The sequence below is a fragment of the Callithrix jacchus genome, chromosome 18 (genome assembly GCF_049354715.1).
Source record: "Callithrix jacchus isolate 240 chromosome 18, calJac240_pri, whole genome shotgun sequence".
In the NCBI taxonomy this organism is placed as follows: domain Eukaryota; kingdom Metazoa; phylum Chordata; class Mammalia; order Primates; family Cebidae; genus Callithrix; species Callithrix jacchus.
Genome location: NC_133519.1, coordinates 42,535,012 through 42,558,497, shown reverse-complemented (window position 1 = coordinate 42,558,497; position 23,486 = coordinate 42,535,012). Strand labels below are relative to the sequence as shown.

The following is a 23,486-nucleotide window of genomic DNA, read 5'->3' as shown; positions in this document are numbered from 1 at the left end:
CATGTAGTATACTCAGCAGAGTACCTGGGCACAGAGTCATCACTGAGTACACATCAGCTTTCATTATTCCCATTGTCAATTATTGCTGTTGTTATTCAAGATCATGAATCTGGAGTTAGGAGGTGGTGAAATGGGGGTAGAATCTGCTGAATCCATAGGCCACATTTTTCCCGCTACGTTATGATGCCTCACCTACCTCTATTTGACTCTCTCAGTGGAGTCCGAGAATGAGTAACAATCATACTCTGCAATAAGCTTCCCTATTTATAATTCAAACCTTTAATGACATTGCTTCTCAGCCTCCACTTCTAGAATCAAGTAGCTATCCCCTGTTGTAACTTACAATGTTCTTACAGGTGATGGCTATTCATCTGGTAGGAAGTAAATGCCCATGTATTTTTATCCCCTTACAAATTAATGCACACACTTACAAACTCACAATCATTAAGCATTGTGCACTTTCAACATCCTCCCAAAACATGGTTCCAAATTTTTACTACATAGGGTGCTGCCATAATTTATACAAGGTAATCTCAGATACCAAACATACAAACACAAAGTGATAAAACATTAAACTCTGCATACAGCATAAGCTAATACATAATATTACAATGCTAAGTAGCCATACAGTTTTTTAACAGTGAGAAAATATGTTGATACCTTCCCATCAAATTTAATAAAAGACATTATGAAAACCTCTTTGGGGTTGTTTTACTTCTTCATGCAATAATTCTGACCACATGCCACTGCCTGATCACCCTCCTCCTCCTCCTCCTCCTCCTTCTTTTTTGAGATGGAGTTTTGCTCTTGTTACCCAGGCTGGAGTGCAATGGCGTGCGCCGCAACCTCTGCCTCCTGGGTTCAGGCAATTCTCCTGCCTCAGCCTCCTGAGTAGCTGGGATTACAGGCACACGCCACCGTGCCCAGCTAATTTTTTGTATTTTTAGTAGAGACGGGGTTTCACCGTGTTGACCAGGATGGTGTCGATCTCTTGACCTCATGATCCACCCGCCTCGGCCTCCCAAAGTGCTGGGATTATAGGTGTGAGCCACCGCGCCCGGCCTCTCCCTCTTCTTTGACAGACACCACAGATGCCTGGTTTGAGTCTTCTTCACCATCCTTGCTATCACACCCCTGAAACACTGGGGCTTCACAGAACTCGCTATTCAGTTTCCTTCTACATACTTTCCCTGTGCAAACTGATGCTGAACCACAACAGCTTCAACGACTGCATTTACAAAAACTCTTTCAATCACTGATTTATTCATCCATTTAACAAATATGTGCTAAGCCCCTAGTGTGTGGCAGGTGTTCTTTGGATACAAAAGGATCAAAAACAAATACAGTCTTGCCTTCATGAACCCTATAGTTGGGGACGGGAGGGGTGGTATTAACATTGATCAAATAAACTAAAAAATGAATGAGCAATTACAATATTGGAAAGTGCATACAGACAAGGAGAGGAGGTACATGGTGCAGTAAGAGGGCAGAATAGGGGGACCTGACCTCATGGTGGAAATTTAGCGAAGGATTCCCTGAGAAAATGATAACTGTGCTGAGAGCAAACTCATAACTCTATCCCAAACCTCTCTTCTGAATTATAGACCAGAATTTTAGTTATCTGTTAGGTATCTCCGTCTAAGAGAGCATACATACTAGAAACGCAACCTCTTGCAAACAGAGTTAATTATTTTTCCTTCCAATGGCTACTGGCTTTCACAGCTTGGAGTATAATCCAACCAGAAATTTTGCAATTATCCTTTATCCCTTTTACCACTCTCCTGCCCAATTTTTCAGAGTCCTATCATTTCTGCTTCCTAAATCCTTCTTCTATCTGTCCCTTTCCTCCATTTTCAGTTCTCAGCATGTCTCCCCTAGTTAGTACTACAGTTCACTTGTTCTGACTCATCTCTGTCCCTTCCAGTCTCTTATAGAGAACCAACTCTCATACAAAATAGGTCTTTCTCTCTATCATACAAAATAGGTCTTTTCTCTCTTACAATCTTTCAGTGACCCTCACTGCTTATATTTTGCACAAAAAGTCCAAACGCTTAGCATGACCTAAAAAGGCTTTGCATAGTTCATCAGCATCATCTCCTATAGCTCCCTATCACATGTGGAAAGTCTAGCACCATCAATCCATAAGCATGTAGCTCCACATCATCACATGTCTTCTGTTTGAAGTAGCCTACTTCATCTCCCGTCTGCCCCCAAGTCCCTTTATCCCCAAATGCCAGTATGAGAATTGGTCTATGAGCATATAGGAAAATAAAATTTCAAAGTCAGTGAATCAGTGTTAGTCCCCAATACTTTTGGCAAGGTAAGCAGTGTCCTAGAGGACTCCCGGTAGGTTTCAAGTGTCAGTGCAAATATTTCCCTCTCTATGACGCCTTTTATGACTTCTCAATGTTGGGGAATCATCATTTATTGTCCAAACCAATATCCTCTTAAGAGTAAAGGGAATGCTATTGTTAACTATGTTGGGCAGTGGGAATAAGCCAGGACTGCCCCAGGGAAACCGGGATGCACGGTCTGCTTCCTACTAAACAGAGCTTGTTGCTTTCTTATCTCAACTCCCAGAGCACCTTTGTCTATTTACCACATCTCATGTGTTCACATGTCAATTCTCCTGCTTCTCTGAGAATTCCTCAAAGGCAGGGCCAGGTCTTTTTATCTATCTCCAGCATCTCTCCAGTCCGAGGCACCAGAAATGACACAAAACATCATCAACAAAAGTCAATGTTTGTTCATTAAATTATCTGAGTGAATAAAAAAAATTAGGTGCCTTGACCTTGGCCAAGAAAAGAATTTAAAAATTTATATTATCTTTTCTCATCCCAGACTATACTTCCTCTTTATATTAAAGAAGGTTTTAAATGAGAGCAAGCTCTTCATAGAGAGAAACTGTAAGCCTCAGGATCAACGACAAGCTGTCAATCAATCAATAACTACTTATTTTCTCATAAGGCCCAGTGGGCACGATAGAAGAGTTTATATTTGGCTGGGGATAAAATATATATATATAATAAAAATCAAAACTAATAATGAAATAGACTAAGCCTAAAATAAGTGTTACAGGGGTTCATGGAAGGTAAGGGAGAAACCATTCTTACAGCAGAAAAAGGGCTCGTTGGACGAGGTGGGATCTGAACTGAGATCTGAGAAATATTTCGGATCTCAAGAGACACAGTAGAAGGGAAGAAGGATATCCCAGGGTGAGGCAGGGGTGGCTGTTGGGGAGGCCATGGAAGGGAGGCATAAGTTTTGTTTTGGGAACTGTATCTAGACTGTCACAGATTCCTGGCGCAAACCAGAATATCTGAATTTTCAGCAATTACTAAGCAACTCAAGAGATGTTCCTGGATTCTCACTTCCTTCATTAAAATGTTACCCACCTGAAACATATAATGAGACTTTTAACCTATTAATTGTAAGAACGGTTAACAAAATTATGTTAGCAAAACTGCTTTGGGCAGAACTTTCAGATGGAACAGCTGAAGTCACCCCGCCTATCTGTGTCTTCGAGAATTTCCCTGCAAATCACAGCCTGGCAGCCCGCAGCACCTCCCGACTTTACACCTGGCCTTTCAACTGTCTCATGTGAAAAAACACAGTGCTAATATAGTGGCTCTACTAGATCACCCTGTCAACTGTGGCGTTCAGGAAGAAGTCTTTGGAGTGGCTCTGATACACAGGCGTGTCACTGTTTGTTGAGAGTGCCTCTCTCACCATGTACATCCATGATGATGGGTATGAAAAATGTTCCCACACTTGAGTGAAAATGTTCAAGTTCTCATACCACTTCCTAACCAGTTCAGGTGGGTAAAACCATAAGTCACCAGGCAAAGCAAAATATATTTTAACATGTGGTTTAACAATGAACTGAAACTACTGCAGTATCCATGACACTCAAATAAAATACAGATCCATCCAAGAAAAGGAATTACTACTTAAAAACCATCATCTCCTACTCTGTTTTAAAGTACCCTTTTCCAAAAGCCCTAAAGCACTCAGGATGTTGCATAACTAATGTTGGATCTACTTTGGAAGTCGCTCTCTAAAAAGACCAATCTGAATTCATATGCAGTGAGTCAAATGGGATATATTTTTCCAGTAGTAGCGCTCGGTTTACTACCTTGTTTCCCACTGACCCTACTGATAGGGCTGACATAGGCTACACACTTATGGGGAAACCCACATTAGGTGTTAGCTAAAGAATCTTTGCTTGGCATAAATGTGTCCCGTGAATTTATAAAATTTTCATGGGACGCAGTAAAATTACAACAAATGAGAAAAAAAAATTTGGTTCAAGTTGCAGGAATACTTATTTAATCAACATTTATTTAAGCAAAGGAGGGGAAAAAAAAGATAATGAAGATAAAATTAAATAAACCATGCTACTTTTGGGATGAGGAAGTCAAATTTGGTGTGTAATAAAGCCTTTCTATGGTGCTATTATGATAATCTCTGGAATGCTTTTCCAGATTTGTTGTCCAAATCTTTTAAAATAACAAAAATCATCATAGATATTTCCTTCATCTACTAGCTGATAGAGAACGTAATCGCTAAGTGAAGCGAACAAGCAAAGTATTCAGCTTTAAGAGCCTTACAAAGTCAACAATGTAACACAGTAGAATCAAAAATGAAAACAAAGGCAGAAAGATCCCTCAACTTGGGGGTGCTCTAATTCCACTTTTCTACAAGGTATAAAGTATGTGGATGTCAACTCAGGAATACTATAAACACATGTATTGAGATGGCAGGAGCCTGAGAAACAGGCAGAGGCAGGTATGTGCTAGAAGATCTAAAGGCTTGATGGAGAGAAGTGGGTGGGAGGAAGAAGGGAGGCGGTGCAGGGCAAAGCAGGACACGGGCCCTCAGGGCATAAGGGAGTCACTGGGCTGGAAGCAAGAAGTCTACTGCCAGGCAGATAGGTGGGAGGAGCCAGACAGAAAGTGAATCTGGAGATATGGTTAAAACACTGTACTGGAAAAGCTCATTCAGACACTAAGGTCTTGCAGGCAAAAGTAATGTGTGGGATAGGACAGGAAGCAGAAGGGAGCCTGACACAGTGGCTGATGCTGTTGTGGTATTGGGGAGGCCGAGGTTGGGGGATCACTTGAGCTCAGGAGTTCCAGACCAGCCTCGGTGACATGGCAAGACCTCATCTCCACAAAATACACAAAAACTGCTCAGCTGTGTTGTGTGCATCCGTGGTTCCAACTATTCAAGAGGCTGAGACTGGAGGATGCCTTGAGCCAGGGAGGCAGAGGTTGCAGTGAGCCAAGATTGCGCCACTGCACTCCAGCCTGGGTGACAGAATGAAACCCTGTCTCAAGGAAAAAAAAAAAAAAAGGAGCAGGGGCATCTGTGGGACAGAAAAACACGAAGAAACTTCAGAAAGGAAAGGATAGGAAGACGAAAGGGATACTTGGCAAAGGTGGACTAGGAGGTCAAGGCTGGCCCAAGAGGCAGAACAGGTGTAGGGAGAGCCACTGGGTGCTGGGAGCCTGAGTGGGCTCACTGCACTGACAGGTCTAAACTTGCCTTTACTTCAGTTATCTTTTTTTTTTAAATTTTAGATTTCGATGATAAAAGTGCAGTTCTGTTACACGGATATATGGTGTAGTTGTGAAGACTGGGCTTTTAGTGTACCCATGACCTGAATCATGTACATTGTGCCCAATAGGTAATTTCTCATCCCTCGCTGCCCTCCCTTCCTCCCACCTTTTGGAGTCCAATGTCTATTATACCATTCTAAATGTCCACATGTACACACTGCTTAGTTCCACTTTATTCAAGTTATCTTAGAGAAAGCAACAGTGAATCTAATAAATTAAGAAGTAGGGGGCTTCCTGAGCTTTCCCCTACCTCTCCACCACTCATTGATCTAGACACATTCTGGGAAAGACCCCAGCATAGAAAGCCCTGATTGCTACGGCTGCAGCCAAATGTTGAATGAGACAGGGTACGCAAAAGGACTTTGAAAACCATAAGGCACACTATAAATATTGAGCACTGTTATTCACTGAATCCCTCAGGCAAGTAAGATGAAGACTGACCACGGCTACAATCATAAGGGAAGGAACAGCTGTCAAATACAGAAATTGTATCTATTCCAAATCAAGATACCCTTAACTAGAAATTCCAGTAATTTGAGGGCCAGGCACAGTGGTTCTTGCCTGTAATCCCAGCACTTTGGGAGGCCAAAACAGGCAGATCACTTGAGGTCAGGAGTTCGAGCCTGGCCAACATGGCGAAATGCCATCTCTACTAAAAATACAAAATGTAGCCAGTCATGGTGGCGCGTGCCTGTAAACCCAGCTACTCAGGAGGCTGAGGCACGAGAATTGCTTGGAACTGGGAGGTGGAGACTGCAGTGAGATTGCGCCACTGCACTCTAGTGTGGGTGACAGAGCGAGACTCCATCTCAAAACAAAACAAATACCAAAAAGAAATTCCAGTAATTTGAGAGGACATGATGTTTGGTATGTTTCCTGTCAAAGATGTCTCAACATTTAAAAATCCTACCTGAGGCATAATATGGGGCTCTTAATAAACTACCGAACACATTTATTAAAACTTAAGTCCTCATCTAATGTATTTCTCCAAGGAAGTTTTGACACATTGCAGATCTTAACTAATTAGGTAAATTCCATTCCATTCAATCACTCACTGAGTGACTTCCAAGTGCAAGGTAGTGCGCTACCTGCTATGGGGGTTGCTGAGATGAGAGAGAGGGCTCAGCCTTCCAGTAGCTTGGCCAATTAATCTTCTCAGTTTCCATTTCAGATTAAGGAAGCTGCATCTCCTTTCACAAATGTAAGAGAAAGCAATCTTTATTTTAGGTGATTAACCTACAACCTGGGAAATACATTTTCTAGCGACGTAGTTAATAAGAAAGCAAAGAGACTTCTTAATACCTGTGACTGCAGACACTGTTCTGTGTTCATTTCTAAGTTTACCCCAGCCCAGTTTACACCCAGTCACTCTTGTCATCATTGCACGACCACAGCATGTCCTGTTGTTTCATGTTGCAACTATAACTTGTAAAATCAGACTTCAGAACCGAGATAGTCAAGCTAAATAACTGCCTACTTTAAAAAATATGTATGTATATAATTGACATGCCAGTTCAGTAAGCTCTTGAATTATGATCTCTGGAAGTCAGAACTGTCACCATCTTAAAAAATATAGTTTCACTGTCGCAATTCTTCTTTAGGCAAGCCCTACCCCTGTTTTTGCAGTTTTCTAAGCAGTACTTTATACTGGCCTATTGCAATCTGCTTTTTGTGTTTTATGGAGACTCCAATTAAGCACCATTTTTATTTACTCCATGCTATGGGACTTTTAAAACTGAGGTCCAAAGAATGGCCAAAGATGTATTTGTTTGCTAAAAACCTACTAATAAAAGTATCTTTACACAGTAAAACTGGACAAAAAAGGTCAGTGAAACATCTGAAAACCCACCATGTACTTTGTGTAGGGCCCTCCCACCCGTGTTATATATCATGTAACCCTTCCCTCACCCCGGGAGGGAGGCTTCACTATATTCATTTCCAACATAATATTTTTAGGAGATGTATCTTTTCATGAAGACTGATTAGCCCAATATCTCTGAGTGAATTCCTATTGACTAGATGCGTAAGTTGATTTACATAGTCAATATGTTCCTGAAAAACTGGAGGCAAATCAACTTTTACATACAGATTATTTTCTTTTTTTTTTGAGACGGAGTTTCGCTCTTGTTACCCAGGCTGGATTGCAATGCCGCGATCTCGGCTCACCGCAACCTCTGCCTCCTGGGTTCAGGCAATTCTCCTGCCTCAGCCTCCTGAGTAGCTGGGATTACAGGCACGCACCACCGTGCCCAGCTAATTTTTTTGTATTTTTAGTAGAGACGTGGTTTCACCATGTTGACCAGGACGGTCTCGATCTCTTGACCTCGTGATCCACCCGCCTCGGCCTCCCAAAGTGCTGGGATTACTTTCATGTAAACTTGCTTTGTAAGATCAGACCTGCCATACCCTGGCTTCTGATATTCAGCACTGTGCTGCTCAGAGAGCTTGCTGGAGTCTGCAGCCTATCCATGGGTACACACCGGTTCTTAACAACTCTCTGATGAGTTTGGATAATGAGGTCCAGAACGTAACAGTTTAAAATCACCTAAAATAAGCAGTGACCACACTTTGAGATATTTGCTAAACATCAGGAGAGAAAAATACACACAAAGCAATGCTCCCTCCTCCCTTTATATTTGGTTTTAAGAAGCTGGAATAAAACAAAGTATCATAAGACAGTGAGGTTTGACCAATTTCTCTGTTAACTGGCATTCTCCTTCTACAATGTCCCTCCAGAATTACTGTGCTGTTACCCCTTAGTTAGGGCCACCCTCAAAGTAGAGCTGGAAGGAAACTTCAAAGGATACAGAGCTCCAAGACCTCTGTCCTTAAACCCGTGAGCTACACATGACACCTCATTACATGGCTGTAAGTTGTATTGATAAATTCAACTGAAGACAGTCATACTTATCACCTTAGGACCCTTCTGTAAATATGTCACGTGCGTTCTCCTGCCCTATTGGAAGGTGACATGACATTCTCTCTCCCAGCCTTTGGTATCTCCTTCTTCAGACAAAAAACAAAAAAAACACCTCCTAGAAGAGGGCTGCTTAGAGCCTGGAGCAAGCCGCTCGGAATGCAAAACTCAAAGCTTGCCTGTTCACAAATGCAACACAGTGCTGAGATATGATCCACTTGGAAATTGTATCCATAATGGTGCAAACCACCTTCCTTCTTAGCAGGGTTTTTGAATCAGTCAGAGCAAAAAGTACCAAAGCTCTTGAATTATGCCCTGTGATTCTTCAAGAAGCTCAAAGCCCTTCAGACAGTGGCCTATTAATTCCCAGAAACCCATGTTGAATGATAGAGTGAGATGGGAGGAGGGATAAATTTCTAGCCAAGAAAACAAAATTACCAGTTTTCTAAACTCAGAGTTAAATTAAGTCAACCCTGAAGAGGGAAGGTGGAACTTTAAGGTTCTAGGAAGAACTTTTAATACTGAAGGATGTGAGACCTCTCTACCACCCAAGGCCATTTTTCTTTGGAAACATGCCCCAATTGTGATAAATCTAGACAACAGGAACACCCCGTCCCTCCTCAGGCACCCACCCACCCAAGAATTGAGCGCACTGGTGTTTGTTGCCCTTTTTATAAGCCTCCAGGACTGTTCTCTGAAGCAGGCTTGCACAGCAGTAAACATTAAGTGACATTCTATTTCAATGATGCATTTGTGATCTGTGAAGTGCCAGTCCCAGCATTGGTTTAACGCCTATAAATACACTCAGTTGTCCTATCACTGGTACTTCCTACTTTGTAAGTAGCAAAATAAAAATAGGTGATCCAATCCAAATTAATTTCCATATCTGACAATTGCATTTCCAGCCAACACGGTACATGTTCTATCCATCCTACAATCCAGCTCTAGACTTATGAAAAAGGGGAGAAAAACCCCAAACTCAGCATCTTGAACTTAAAAGACCCTTCAGAAACATCACCTTCTCCCCACAACAGTGCTGAAGTAGCGCAGGCCCACTCCACCTATGTTTGTTTCTACCCTGGTGCATCCCAATGCTATCAAATTCAAAGGTTATTCCCATTAGGCAGAAGCTGAGCCCATCCCCTTGAATAAGGAGGTAATCATTACATCTGCCTGTGTAATGAACTTGTCATTTCCCCAAACAGGCTGGACAGTCTCCTAAAAAAAAAAAAAAAAAAAAGAGAGAGAAAAGAAAAAAGTACTCCATGGAATCTGTGGCGTGTCAGCCACCCCTCCCAATATCTGAGTCACACTACGTGTGTCTCTACGGAGGTTCTGGGTGCCCAGGGTGTATCACTTTCAGAGTTGCTTCAGTAACTGAACTATGGCTGTCTTCCAGCCACGGACAACACAAGCACTATCTATTTTAAAACAATTTTCCTAACCCACAGGCAATGGAAGAGATCCCACAGGTCACCGACTTCCTATTGGAAACAAATTATTTATCTCTCAAACTGTGCACGCCATCTCTCAGAATTAATGCGAGTTTATGAGGGCGAATTTTTGTCTTTGGCCATGCAACTCTTGGGGCAAAGAGGGCCACCCCAAATTTTACCGACATGACTGAGCCATTCAGATCTTTAGAAGGTAAATGAATGGGTGATGAGAGCCCTTAAGCCAGAACTTCTCTGTCATAAACAGTTAAGTGGGAAAGGAAAAAAGGAAAACAAAAACAAAAAACCAACCCTCGGTAGAGGGAGGGGGCAGGGTGGATGATCGGAAAGGACGGTAACCAGCAGACTAAAGGCAGCCGCGGCGGCGGCGACACTTCGCGAACTGCCTGCAGAGGGGAGTGAAATCTGTTTCGTGTACAATAACCAAGCACCCTCTGGCTGCCTCGCATGGGCAAGAATAATAAATACACCGAGGTGGGCAAGCAGATGCACCGAAACGAGCCACCCCAAAAAGGTCAAAACTTCAGAAACCCCGGGGGTCGCACCACCCACACAAACACATCAATCAGTCGGAGCGGGAGAAGGGACTTGGATACTTAGCAAAGGATCCTAAATGGTGTTTTTTTTTTCTTTCAAGCTCTGGCTTGCAAAGTACGGCGGCCACAAGCAAAGCTAGAGAGCAGGAAGGCTGAGGGCGGCGGGGTGCGGATGGGAAGGGAGGGGTGTCTAACACCAGCCGCCCAGGCCTCCGTGTGACGAAAGTCGTCAGCAGCCCGGACCGCATCCCAGCCCCTCCGCCCCGGCCGGCAGACGCCCCTCGCGGCTACCCCACCCCAGCTTCCGTCCCTGGCAGCAGCCGCGCCAGCCCCGCACCAGCCAGCCCCTGCCCGGGCCCCGCGCCGTCAGCGCCACGACCGCGGCTCCCATCCCTTCCGCGAGGCAGACACCCCGCAGGCCTCCCTCCCTGCCCACCCGGGGATGCCCGGGGAGCCGAGCCGGGGCGGGCTGCACCGCCAGCTCCCCCCGCCCCAGAGCAGGCGATGGCTCCCGCTTACCTTGGGCGCTCGCGGGGGGGCTGAAGGTGGCAAGCCTCCCGCCCCCCGCCCCTGTCCTCCTCGCCGTTTTTCTTCCTCCCTCCTCCTCCTCTTCCTCCTCGTCCCCACAGAGCGTCTGGGGCTCCCCCTCCTCCCTGCCGCTTGGAGTAAGAGCCCAAAACCCCGAAGCCGGGCCCGCGTGCGAGCGTGCGGGAGGCGGCGGCGCGCGGCCAGCTCTCCAGTAACTGAGCGCGGCGCGCAGCTCCCAACTAAAGTGTGAAAGAAGCGGCGGCCGCGGCACAGAACGTCCCCCCGGGAGTGGGCAGGGAGCGAGCCGGAGCTGGCGGGGAGCGAGCGAGGGAGGGGAGCTGCTCGCCCAGTCACTCACTCGAGGGGCGGGGGCAGCGGACACTCCCCCACCGCCGGCCCCTCCCCGCGCCCGGCTCCCGCTCTCGCCTCGCTCCCCTCCCCGGGGCGGGGCCTGCGGAGGCCGCCGGGGCGAGGCGCGCAGGGGAGCTGGCTGGGGGCTGCTCGGGCTGCGGGGCGGGAAGCAGGCGGGGGTGTGCGGTTGTGTGTGGTGTGTACGTGTGTGTGTGCGCGCGCCCTGCAGCGGCCGCCCAGCAGGAGGGAAGACCCCGGCGGGAAGATCGCGTCCCGTCCGGCCTTGCCGGGCCTGTCACTCGGGCGGTGGCGTGGGAGCGGCGACGGGCGGCCGGGTGGGCCCAGTTCTACCGGAGATTCGGGCCAGCCCCTGGGCCCAGCCTCGGGGCTGTGCCTGCTGGAAGCAGACGGAGGGAAAGCCGGGCGTCCTCGGCCCACCGCGCAGCCGCTCCTGTCCAGGGCCGGCTGGACTGGCCCCGCCGCGGTCCGCCCCCACATTGATCCCAGCTGCGGCGCCTGCAAGATGAACGAAGCATCCGCGATTCGGCAGAAGCGGCACCTGGAGGAAAGACAGGATCGTGCTGCATCCCTCTCCCCACCCTCCTCAGCCTTCTAGGACCTAAAGGCGTAGGCTGCGTCTGCTGGGCGCGTCCGGAGTGGGTCCAGAGAGATCACCATCCACCACTGCATCCGTCCAGTTCTTTGTGGACCCTCACAGAAGCTCAATCAATTTCCCACCCTCTGGAAAAGGGTATTTTTCTTCTCTTCCCGGGCATATTGGGTGCTTCGTGTGTGCACCTAATTGATCTTTTTCCATTGATAGCCTTTGGATGTCTTTTGTGCGGCTTCCCCCCCCCCCCCCCCCCCCCCCGCGCACTTCACTGCTCTCTCATTGCCTTAGACACGCAAGGAATGTCAGGCCCCTAGAGTGAGAACACCCAAGAAAACAATAGGGGCAAAAGAGCCTCCTTGGGCTTTGCGGATTATCCACAAACCAGATCATTTCCCACATTCGGCCAGGATAAAGTTGGGAAACGGAAAAGGACACATCAAAGCGGTGACACTGATGAGAAAAGCAAATTCATAATTTAGTGTAATGAAATGAGTTAGTAATCACTAATATCTAGGAAATTGGCCTTTTTTGAAAACTGGATTTCCCTTTTTCCACCTTTTTTTTTTTTTTTAATTTAAAGGCTAGTTTCCCATTGTTGTTGTTTTAATTTTTATTGTTTTCAGGGATGGGGTCTCCTGCCAAGGCTGGATTTGAACTCCTGGGCCCAAGAGATCCTCCTCAAGGGATCTTCCCCATCTCAGCCTCCCCAGTAACTGGGACTACAGGCCAATGCCGCCACACCCTGCCTAACATCACATAGTTCAGGAACCTGAACTTACATTCCATTTTTACAAAATATCCATATTCTGGTTCATTCTTCTTGGAGCCCAAATACTTTGTAGTCTAGCCTCTTGGAAAGGAGCAGTTAAGAAGGGAGCATAGACAAATTGGGATTTCAATCACAGGCAGGGTGATTCCCTTCACCATAGGTGACTTGTTTCATTTCTTCTTTCCTCATCTGTAAAGGGGATTGATAATGATCGTTCCTATCTCGTAAGTTTGTTGTGAAGGTAAAAAGAAAATGAGGTGGCAATGCATGAAGAACACTTTGCATAGGAGAACTCAATAAATAGAAGCTATTGTTTCAGACTTGATTCTTCTAAACTCAAATTTGGTAGAATTTTATTCTCTTTCCATTCCTTCTGAAAAGTTAGGGAGGGGAATGGACCCAGTTGCTGGATTTATTCAAATGTAGTCCACTCTTTCCTTGATTTTATGCCATGCCTGCAACTTTTGCCTGTGGTAAAATGAAATAAATACATAACTGAGGAGTGTGTGTGTGTGTGTGTGTGTGTGTACGTGTGTACCTATATAAAAGGATCTTTGAGGACAATAAGTTTTGTTCTTTCCCTCCTTTTTCCTCCCCTCATCTACACAGACCACCCTGAATAGATGGAGCTCTGTGAGGCTGACCAGTGTACCCCTTCAGGGCTCAGACAGTGGTTGGTACTGCAGCTTTCTTGAGGGCAAGACTATTGGGTTTGTTTGGCTTATCCTCAGAACTCACAGAAGGCCACAGAAGAAGCACTACATGTGTAGATGAAAGAACAGCTATACTACAAACTTTTAAAGCCAGGTTTAGATTACTCAAGATAATACAGGTTCATTGTGGAAATTTTCAACATTTGAAAAAAACTAAGTACAAAGAAAATGAAAATCATAATTCCACCATCCAGAGAGAGGCACTCAATAAGTGCTTCAAGTTTATCTATTCTCCCTTCATTTATTTCATCATCATTCAATCAACAAACATTTATTTATTTATTTATTTTTTTGAGACGGAGTTTCGCTGTTGTTACCCAGGCTGGAGTGCAATGGCGCGATCTCGGCTCACCGCAACCTCCGCCTCCTGGGTTCAGGCAATTCTTCTGCCTCAGCCTCCCGAGTAGCTGGGATTACAGGCACTAATTTTTTGTATTTTTAGTAGAGATGGCGTTTCACCATGTTGACCAGGCTGGTCTCAATCTCTTGACCTTGTGATCCACCCACTTCGGCCTCCCAAAGTGCTGGGATTACAGGCTTGAGCCACCGGGCCCAGCCCAACAAACATTTATTTAAGTACCTAGAGATCAGACTATCCATTAATACAAGAAAATATTATGTATGTGTTGTGTTGTCTGTTTCTCATAGAAACTATTCCATAGAAGCAACATTTTATATAGTTAGTAAGGTTCTCAGGTTAGGCTACAGAAGCCCATGGAAGCAATCCCACAATTAAATGACCATGCTGACCAGAGACAATCCAGATTTTGCAGGGTTTGAAGTACTTAACATTTGGGGAGCCACCTTCAAGATTAAACAACACAAAAGTACTAAAACCCCTTAGGAAAGGCTAATGTAAATGGAGGTCATAAAACAATTTGGGGAGCTACCTTCAAAGTAAGAAATACAAAAGTACAAAATGTTGGGCTCATGTAAATGAAGGTCTAAGTCCCATTTGCTTTTGAGTAAACCTACTCTCTCTGGTGCTGGAATTTCTATAGAAATTAACTGCTTTGCAATGTTTATTGCTTCAACGTGAAATGTTCCCCATTTTACCCGGGATTCCCCCGGGACACCTCTCCTCCCCTCCCCGAAAAATTTGGAAGATTTGAGAGGGAGACTCCCAACACTACCAACGCACGTCCCAGGCACCTGGCCACAGCAGGGACAGTGGGACTGGGGACCTCCGCTGGGGTTACAGAAGGAAAAGAGGGAGAGACGAGCAAAATGGGAGGGGAGGGGACAGACAGGTTGGCCACCAAGGTGCCAGGGAGACACTTTAGGCATTGGTTGGCACACCAACCCACTAACTGTGTAACAGTAGTCACCACAAATCACAAATCTGCTTGGTATGCACAAGCTAAATCTACGAGACATTTTATCACAGAATAATCTCTCTAGTTTTTCATAATTATTAAGATGACTGTAAGCATATTTACATAAAAAGAATGAAGAACAATTTTTTTTTCCCCCTGGTCTCATCACCCTTCCACACTACTAGAATCTCTGGATTCCATATCTTCCAACACTCTAAATATCATTTTCCAAAGATCTAATAATCTTTTTGCCCAGAAAAGTTACATTTTAATCTTCAAAGTCACCACTATTACCAACTTTCTCTTAGTCCTAAAGCTTTAGCTTATAAACACTTGCATTCAGTTTGAATTTTTTTTTTTTGTTTCTTCTTTTTTTTTTTTTTTGAGACGGAGTTTCGCTGTTGTTACCCAGACTGGAGTGCAATGGCACGATCTCGGCTCACTGCAACCTCCGCCTCCTGGGTTCAGGCAATTCTCCTGCCTCAGCTTCCTGAGTAGCTGGGATTACAGGCACGTGCCACCATGCCCAGCTAATTTTTTGTATTTTTAGTAGAGACGGGGTTTCACCTTGTTGACCAGGATGGTCTGGACCTCTTGACCTCGTGATCCACCCGCCTCGGCCTCCCAAAGTGCTGGGATTACAGGCGTGAGCCACCGCGCCCGGCCTCTTCTTTTTCTTTTAAATATAATATGGACTGAATGTGTGTGTCCAAATTTATATATTGAAGCCCTAACCCTTAATGTGATGGTATTAGAATGTGGGGCCTATATGAGGCAATTGGATTTTGCTGAATGGAGAGTGGAGTCCTCAAGATAGGATTAGTGTATTGTGAAGAAGAGCCAGAGAGCTTGTTCCCGCCCATCTGCATATGAGAACATAGCAGGAAGGCAGCCATCTAAGCCAGGAAGCGGGTTTCTACTAAGAATTGAGCGGGCTGGCATCATGATCCTGGACTTAAGCCTCCAGACCTGTGAGAAATGAATTTCTTTTGTTTGAACCATGCAGTCTACAGTATTTTGTTATGGAGGCCTGTGCTGACCAAGATAATAGGTTCCCTTTACCACTGATAGTCAAATATATATATGTGTTAAAACCAGCACACCACCCTCCTATGATTTTTCATATAAATCTAAATAAATTCATTTTATGCGATTTATTTATTTACTTACTTATTTATTTTGAGACAGAGTCTTGCTCTGTTGCCCAGGCTGGAGTGCAGGGGCACGATCTCGGCTCACCACAACCTCTGCCTCCCAGGTTCAAGTGATTCTCCTGCCTCAGCCTCCAGAGTAGCTGGGACTACAGGCATGTGCCACCACGCCTGGCTAATTTTTATATTTTTAGTAGAGACGGGATTTCACTATGTCAGGTCAGGCTGGTCTTGAACTCCTGACGTTGTGATCTGCCCGCCTTAGCCTCCTAAAGTGCTGGGATTACAGGCATGAGTCACTGCACCTGGCCCTATGTGATTTATTTTTAAAGTTTTTCTAATGAAGTTAATTTGTGTGAATAATCAAGTTAAAAAGTAGCTTTGGCAGACTCATTCAAAAATAAGTGACCCCAAGATGAAGACTACTCTGAAATGTGCTTTCTTTGCATTTACTCCATGCAATCACAGCTAACACGGATTGTCTGCTGTATGTCAAGCATGGCATTATGTAATTCATAATACAAACCAACTCACTTCATCTTCCCAACACACTCAGATACTAATATTATCATCATTCCCATGCAGATGTGGAAACAGAGGCACAGAGCGGTGAAGTCATGAGTGCAAGGCCAAGTGGTTGATTCTCATTACTCAGATGCTAGAGCCCATGCTTTTAACTGTTAAGAAATATGTTTTCTCGGGCTGGGCGCGGTGGCTCACGCCTATAATCCCAGCACTTTGGGAGGCCAAGGCAGGTGGATCACGAGGTCAAGAGATCGAGACCATCCTGGTCAACATGGTGAAAACCCGTCTCTACTAAAAATACAAAAATTAGCTGGGCATGGGGGTGCGCGCCTGTAGTCCCAGCTACTCGGGAGGCTGAGGCAGGAGAATTGCTTGAACCCAGAAAGCAGAGGTTGCGGTGAGCCGAGATCGCACCATTGCACTCCAGTCTGGGCAACAAGAGCAAAACTCCATCTCAAAAAAAAAAAAAAAAGAAATATGTTTTCTCTTCAATCTCCTGTGTTTTTCTGCCTCAGTTTTACTCATTTTTCAAGGCCAGGCTCAAACACTAACTCCGAAGTGAGTGATCTCAGCCTCTGAGTTTCTGAACTTTTGAAGTTTCCAGGATTTTCCACAGCCTTATGCTGTTGGGGACCTTCCACGTCTTTTACATTAGCTCCACCGGGCTTGAGAGTGTGTGTGTGTGTGTGTGTGTGTGTGTGTGTGTGTGTGTGTGTGTTTAAACTCTTCTTTGGGGATACCACAGTGCACACACAATTAAAGGATCCAATTAGGGCCATTTATGCATTTTGATTTTATAATGGTGCCACTTATGGTAACACGCAGCTTCTTCTGAATGGTTCCAGGTGAAACCAGAGCGGAGTTTAAAGTCAGTGCCAACAACTTGCTAATGGTTCCAGTCGGTCTTTCAATGATATGTGAATTATTCTGAGTAACCAGCTTTTCTAGACCTTAGGTAGCTCTAACTTATATCTACTTTCTGTATGTATTTTCTTTTATGTCATTTTCAAGAGTTGAGTAGATAGAAGATGAGAACATGGAACATTGTCCATTGAAGGAAGGAGTAATAAGAGCCCATCACCAGAGTGAGACTCAAAATGAAGTGGAGGGAAGGTAAATCCAGGTACTATTAAAGAGTCAGCAGAGCCTCTCAAGGCTCCCTCCAAAGCCTCTCAAAGCTTCCTCCCCTTTTTGTTTCCTGGCCTTTGCTTCCCCCAGATATTGATGTTAGCATTCTAGTGTAGAGCTCTTTTCTCCCAGGTCACTTGACAGCCCCACCACTGTGGGTACAACTGATGCTCAAGTCATCAGGTTCTTACTGCTACCTGCTTAGGGTACTATTCTGCTGCCAGCTTATACATGCTAATAGTATTATTATTTCACACACTGGCCCTTCTCTCCAATCATTTATAAGCTCTACGTAAACAGGAGACCTTGCTGTTCCTACAGGGCTTAGGCTCAATATACCTTTGGGGGTTGATGAATCAATTAAGTTACTATGTGTGTTCCTCTTAGTGGAGATGGAAAGCAAAATTGACATCCAGAAATTTCAGCAACTGTGACACAGCAAGAAGGATGTGGCTAAAAGGAGACAGAGAGTGAGAAGAAACAGAAAAACAAAACCACATTATTTTTCATCTCTGTCTCAGCTTTAGCTCTTTGAAAATGTCCTCTCCTTCAAACCTGTTTCAGAAAGTGAAACAGTATTGAAAAGATAAACACAGGCCGGGTGTGGTGGCTCATGCCTGTAATCCCAGCACTCAGGTAGACGGATTGCTTGAGCTCAGGAGTTTAAGATCAGCCTGAGCAACATAGGGCGACTTCATCCCTACAAAAAATTTAAAAATTAGCCAGGTGTGGTGGCGTGCACCTGCCTGTAGTCCTAGCTACTTGGGAGGCTGAGGTGGAGGATTGCTTGAGCCTCAGTCAAGGCTACAGTGAGTCATGTTCAAGCCACTGCATTTGAACATGGGCAACAGAATGAGACCCCACCTCAACAGATAGATAGATAGATAGATAGATAGATAGATAGATAGATAGACAGACACAGGGAGTAAATTTGCAGTTTTGTTCATCGTAATGAAGCAAGAAACCTTAAAACAGCTAGTAAGTCTTTAGCCTGGATTATACTAGTTTTCAGAATCTATACTGGTTCTGATACTATGGTCTGACTTCAGATGTAATTGTTGAGAATCAAGTTATCTTAAGAGTGAATGGAAAATATCGCTACCACAGAGAAAGAAGCAAACTATTATTCAAGATTATATTATAAAAAGGAGAAAGGAAAACACTGGAAAACTCCAAAACAAGAATTTCAAATTGTTTCTGGGTATGAGTGTGTATCAGGCAGTTTTCTAAACTTTCCTGCCTGTTTTAAATGATTTAAGCCTCCCAACAATGCTATGGAGATGGTATTATTATTATCTCTATGTTCTAAATGTGAAATCCAAGGAACAGCAAGGTTAAGTATAGAGCAAAGCCAAGGGTGCCCAGCTATAAGTGGCAGCGCTGGGATTTGCTCTTGAACCTCTACTAAACCGCTATCCCAAACTGATGGTGGTCTCTAAACCTTTGTGACTCTGGGCATAGAAATGAACAATTGTATCCCTGGAATCTGCTGAATGATAGAATCTGCAGTATACTTTCCACCTTCTCCTGCGTGTGTGTAGTCTTTATGACTTGTGAGGGGCCAGGACAAGGAAAAGGGGATTAACACTCTCAGACCATGCCACCTACTCACTAACAGAAGCTCCCCCTTACTGCTTCTAGCTAGAAGACTATTAACCTCATGAGGCAGGAGATGACAGAGCAAAGAGGGCTAGAAGGTTTGGGGCAAGATAGCATTTTCATGCATCAGCACTCAGTTTAATTAAATCAGTCCTTGGTCCAAAATAATGCTGTCGACGAAGAACTTCATTTTACCATATTCAAAATGCCAAAAGTTAATGGACAGGAATGTAAACACTTAAAATGCTTCCACCAATTTGAAACGACGGTTTTATCAGCTTCCTCCTTTCCTCCTTGTTTAGTTCTGCAACACTAGCCCAGACCTCAGTCCCTCCATCCTGGATTCTTAACCAGTCGTCTTGACGTCAGGCTCTGTGGTGGTGCATCACCCCTGCTGAAGTCCTCTCTCTAAAGCACAGATCTGTTCCAACAGAAAAGGTCTAGCTCTTGGAAGAGTTCAGAATGAAGCCTAAACTTTTCCATCATGTGGGCAAAACCTTCCATAAATTGGCTTCTGCCCATGTTTTCAGACAGACCCCTGGTTCCAAACCCTAACTGGACAAACAGTCCAATCACCTGACTGCCTTGCTGGTTCCCATCCATATTCTGCTGTTTTCTACCCTTCACCCTTGCGTCTATCCTTCCCACTGCATAGACTACTCAAACCCCTACACATTTCAAGAGCTGCCTCTCAACCAATCGCTGACACTCATTAGCTCTGTGGCCATGGGCAAGCCATCGTGACCCCTCTGATGGTCTTCGTCTGCAACAAAGAGACAGTATTATGTAGGTGAAGAATTAAAAATAAAGACATAGCTAGAATAAAAAACTCAGGCCAGGAGTGGTGGCTCACACCTATAATCCCAGCACTTTGGGAGGCTGAGGTGAGTGGTTCATGAGGTCAAGAGATCGAGACCATTCTGGCCAACATGGTGAAACACAGTCTCTACTAAAAATATAAAAATTAGCTGGGCATGGTGGTGCACACCTGTAATCCCAGCTACTTGGGAGGCTGAGGCAGGAGAATCGCTTGAACCCAGGGGGCAGAGGTTGCAGTAAGCTGAGATGGCACCACTGCACTCCAGCCCAGTGACAGAACAAGACTCCATCACAAAAAAAGAAAGAAAAAAAGAAAAGAAATAAAGACCTGGTACTCTGCACATTTACAGAGCAGATACAGGCACTTTGTAAATGACTATCATATTAACCCCTGTTTCTTGTGGTCTGGCTTAAATGCTATTTGTTCTGAGATGCTTTCCAAAATTTCCCTCGTCAGAATGGAGCTCTTTCCGACTGCATCTCCTACTGAAGTTTCGAGGTTTTTTTGAAAACCTCAGAAATTTGGTTTATTCATTATAGTAGTTAACCAATTCTGACTAATACATGGCAGATATGTATTTTGTTAATTACACAATTCAGTGATGTTTAATATATTCACATGACTGTGCAACCATTACCACCATCTAATTTTGGAACATTTCTATCACTCCAAAGAACTGAAGAGCTCCCACTTCTCCACATCCTCACAGACAGTTTTACTGCCTGACTTTTTCCTTCCTTCCTTCTTTCCTTTTCTTTCTTTCTTTTGAAATGGAGTCTCGCTCCGTCACACAGGTTGGAGTACAGTGACACGATCTTGACTCACTACAACCTCCACCTCCCAGGTTCAAGGAATTCTCAGCCTCCTGAATAGCTAGGACTATAGGTGCCTGCCACCATGCCCAGCTAATTTTTGTATTTTTAGTAGAGATGGGGTTTTACCATGTTGGCCAGGCTGGTCGCAAACCACTGACCTCAAGTGATCCACCCACCTCGGCCTCCCAAAGTGCTGGGATTAAAGGATAGAGCCTCCGTACCCGGCCTGACTTTTTTATTCTAGCTATCCAAGTGGTTATGAAATCGTAGCTCATTATAGTTTTCAAATGCATTTCCCTAATGACTAATCACGTTAAGCATTTTTTTCATGTATTGTCCTGAGGAAGTTTGCTTATAGTTTTACGACGGCAGTTGCTGTTGCCAGTACTCAGTTACCCTTTGCATATCCTTCAATTCTTTGATAAAAGCTTTACAAATTGGGGGACTCAAAATGTGTTTATTGAATGAGTTATTTACTCCTGATATTGTCCATTAGGTATCCTTACATGACATGAGTATGAGGGAGAAGAGAGAGAATAAAGAAGGAATAGGGGAAAAAATAGAGCAAAAAATCAAAGAATGTGTTGCATACCATTCTGAAATTATTCATTATATGTTTTTATTGTTTGTTTCTTTGGTTGGCGTGTTTCTGAATCGGCTCTCACTCTGTTGCCCAGGCTGTAGTGCAATGGTGCAGTCGTGGCTCACTGCAGCCTCAAACTCCTGGGCTTAAGCAATCCTTCCACTTCAGCCTCCTGAGTAGCTAGAACTATAGGCACATGCCACCACAGCCAACTACGTTTTTAAAAAATATTTTTATAGAGATGAAGGTCTTGTTATGTTGCTCAGGCTCTAATTATATTTAATATGTTTCATTTCAGCTATTAAAAATGTACTAGTATTTCTACCAACTGGTGCCTGTTCATTATACTTTTCTTCCCTTAATTACTTGGGCAGATTCAATAAAGAGGTATTATTATTTTTATTTATTTATTTTTGAGATGGAGTTTTGCTGTTGTTACCCAGACTGGAGAGCAATGGCACGATCTCGGCTCACTGCAACCTCTGCCTCCTGGGTTCAAGCAATTCTCCTGCCTCAGCCTCCGGAGTAGCTGGGATTACAGGCACGCACCACCATGCCCAGCTAATTTTTGTATTTTTAGTAGAGATGGGGTTTCACCTTGTTGACCAGGATGGTCTCGATCTCTTGACCTCATGATCCACCCACCTCGGCCTCGCAAAGTGCTAGGGATTATAGGCGTGAGCCACTGCGCCTGGCAAAGAGGTATTATTTTAAAATGAAAACTTTTTAGTTTAAAATGAGAAAAAAGGAATTAAACCAGGAAAAGTAATTTCAACTCATGATGGTAATTGGAGCCCAAAGGCTTAACTCCTCTATGTTCCTTCGAAATCCACTCTTAAAGGAATTGAAACATGGGGGGACATTTGTGACCATCCTAGAAACTCAGTTAAGGTGCTACTACATTCCAGAACAACCCAAAAAATATGTATTAGATACTTTCTTTCAATGAAGTGAGATGCATTTGAAAGAAAAGGAGAACTCTCAATTCACTAAACACAAAGGAAAGACCCAAGAAGCCAGAGAAGGAGGTTTGCAGTAGAATCCTTCTGCACCCATGGCTAGAGGGGTTGGAGCTACTGCAACCAGGGAGAGAGGAATGGGTACTTACTAAATCCTGTTGGAAGTATACCAAATAGCAAAGCTCAGAGTGGAGATCTCAAGGCAGTGCCAGGCCCAGTCACCATGGGAGGACTCGTGGGGGAGAAGGTCTGGTCCAGCTATGCAACATCTCCATGAAGCCGCTGCTCAGTAGAGGGCTACATGCTTCCTTAAAGACCCATGTTGGAGGTCCAGGCCCACTTCTTCAGGCTGTTTATCTGCTATGAACTGGACCCTCTTTCAGCCCTAAAGGATGGACATGATGTTTCAATTAGGGTTTTTTTTTCTTTTCTAATTGTAAGGAATAGAGGCCTAATCATACTGGCTTGAGTCAGAGAGACCAGAAGGAATTACTGGAATTACTCTCTGCAGGATCATGAGAAGCAGAGTCCTTCTGGAAATTCAAGAACAGAAACTGCAATGGCCAGGCCTTGTGGACACCAATGCACAGGAACCTCGGCAGCCACCACCCAGCACTGCTGTGACTCCATGCTGTGATTCCGTACAGCACTCACTAGTCTGTCCCACTGGAAAGAAGTGTAATGTTGGTGAGTAAAGATTATATTATCATTGGTGAGACATCAAAAATGCCCTAATTTTGCTCCCAGCACTTTGGGAGGTCGAGGAGGGTGGATCACCTGAGGTCAGGAGTTTGAGACCAGCCTGACCAACATGGTGAAATCCCATCTCTACTAAAAATACAAAAATTAGCCAGGTGTGGTGGTGCATGCCTGTAATCCCAGTTACTTGGGAGGCTAAGGTAGGAGAATGGCTTGAACCCCAGAGGCGTGGGTTGAGTGAGCCTTAATCATGCCATTGCACTCCAGCCTGGGTAACAAGCGTGAAACTCCGTCTCAAAAAACAAAACAAAAACGCTAATTTCTAAACATGTACACCATTCTCAAGTTTAAATGTTTCAGTAATAGTAAAACTTTGCTTTGCAACACAC

General features: G+C 44.5%; 1 protein-coding gene across 1 annotated transcript in view; it reads right to left on the bottom strand.

The window, feature by feature from the left end:
• The window catches only part of C18H1orf21 (chromosome 18 C1orf21 homolog), a 245,989-nt gene extending 234,685 nt beyond the window's left edge, over positions 1–11,304 (bottom strand). Inside the window, exon 1 of the mRNA XM_035279378.3 lies at positions 11,048–11,304. The gene's annotated coding sequence lies outside the window, so the exon portion shown is untranslated. The remainder of the gene's footprint in view (positions 1–11,047) is intronic.
• Positions 11,305–23,486: the final 12,182 nt, after the last annotated feature.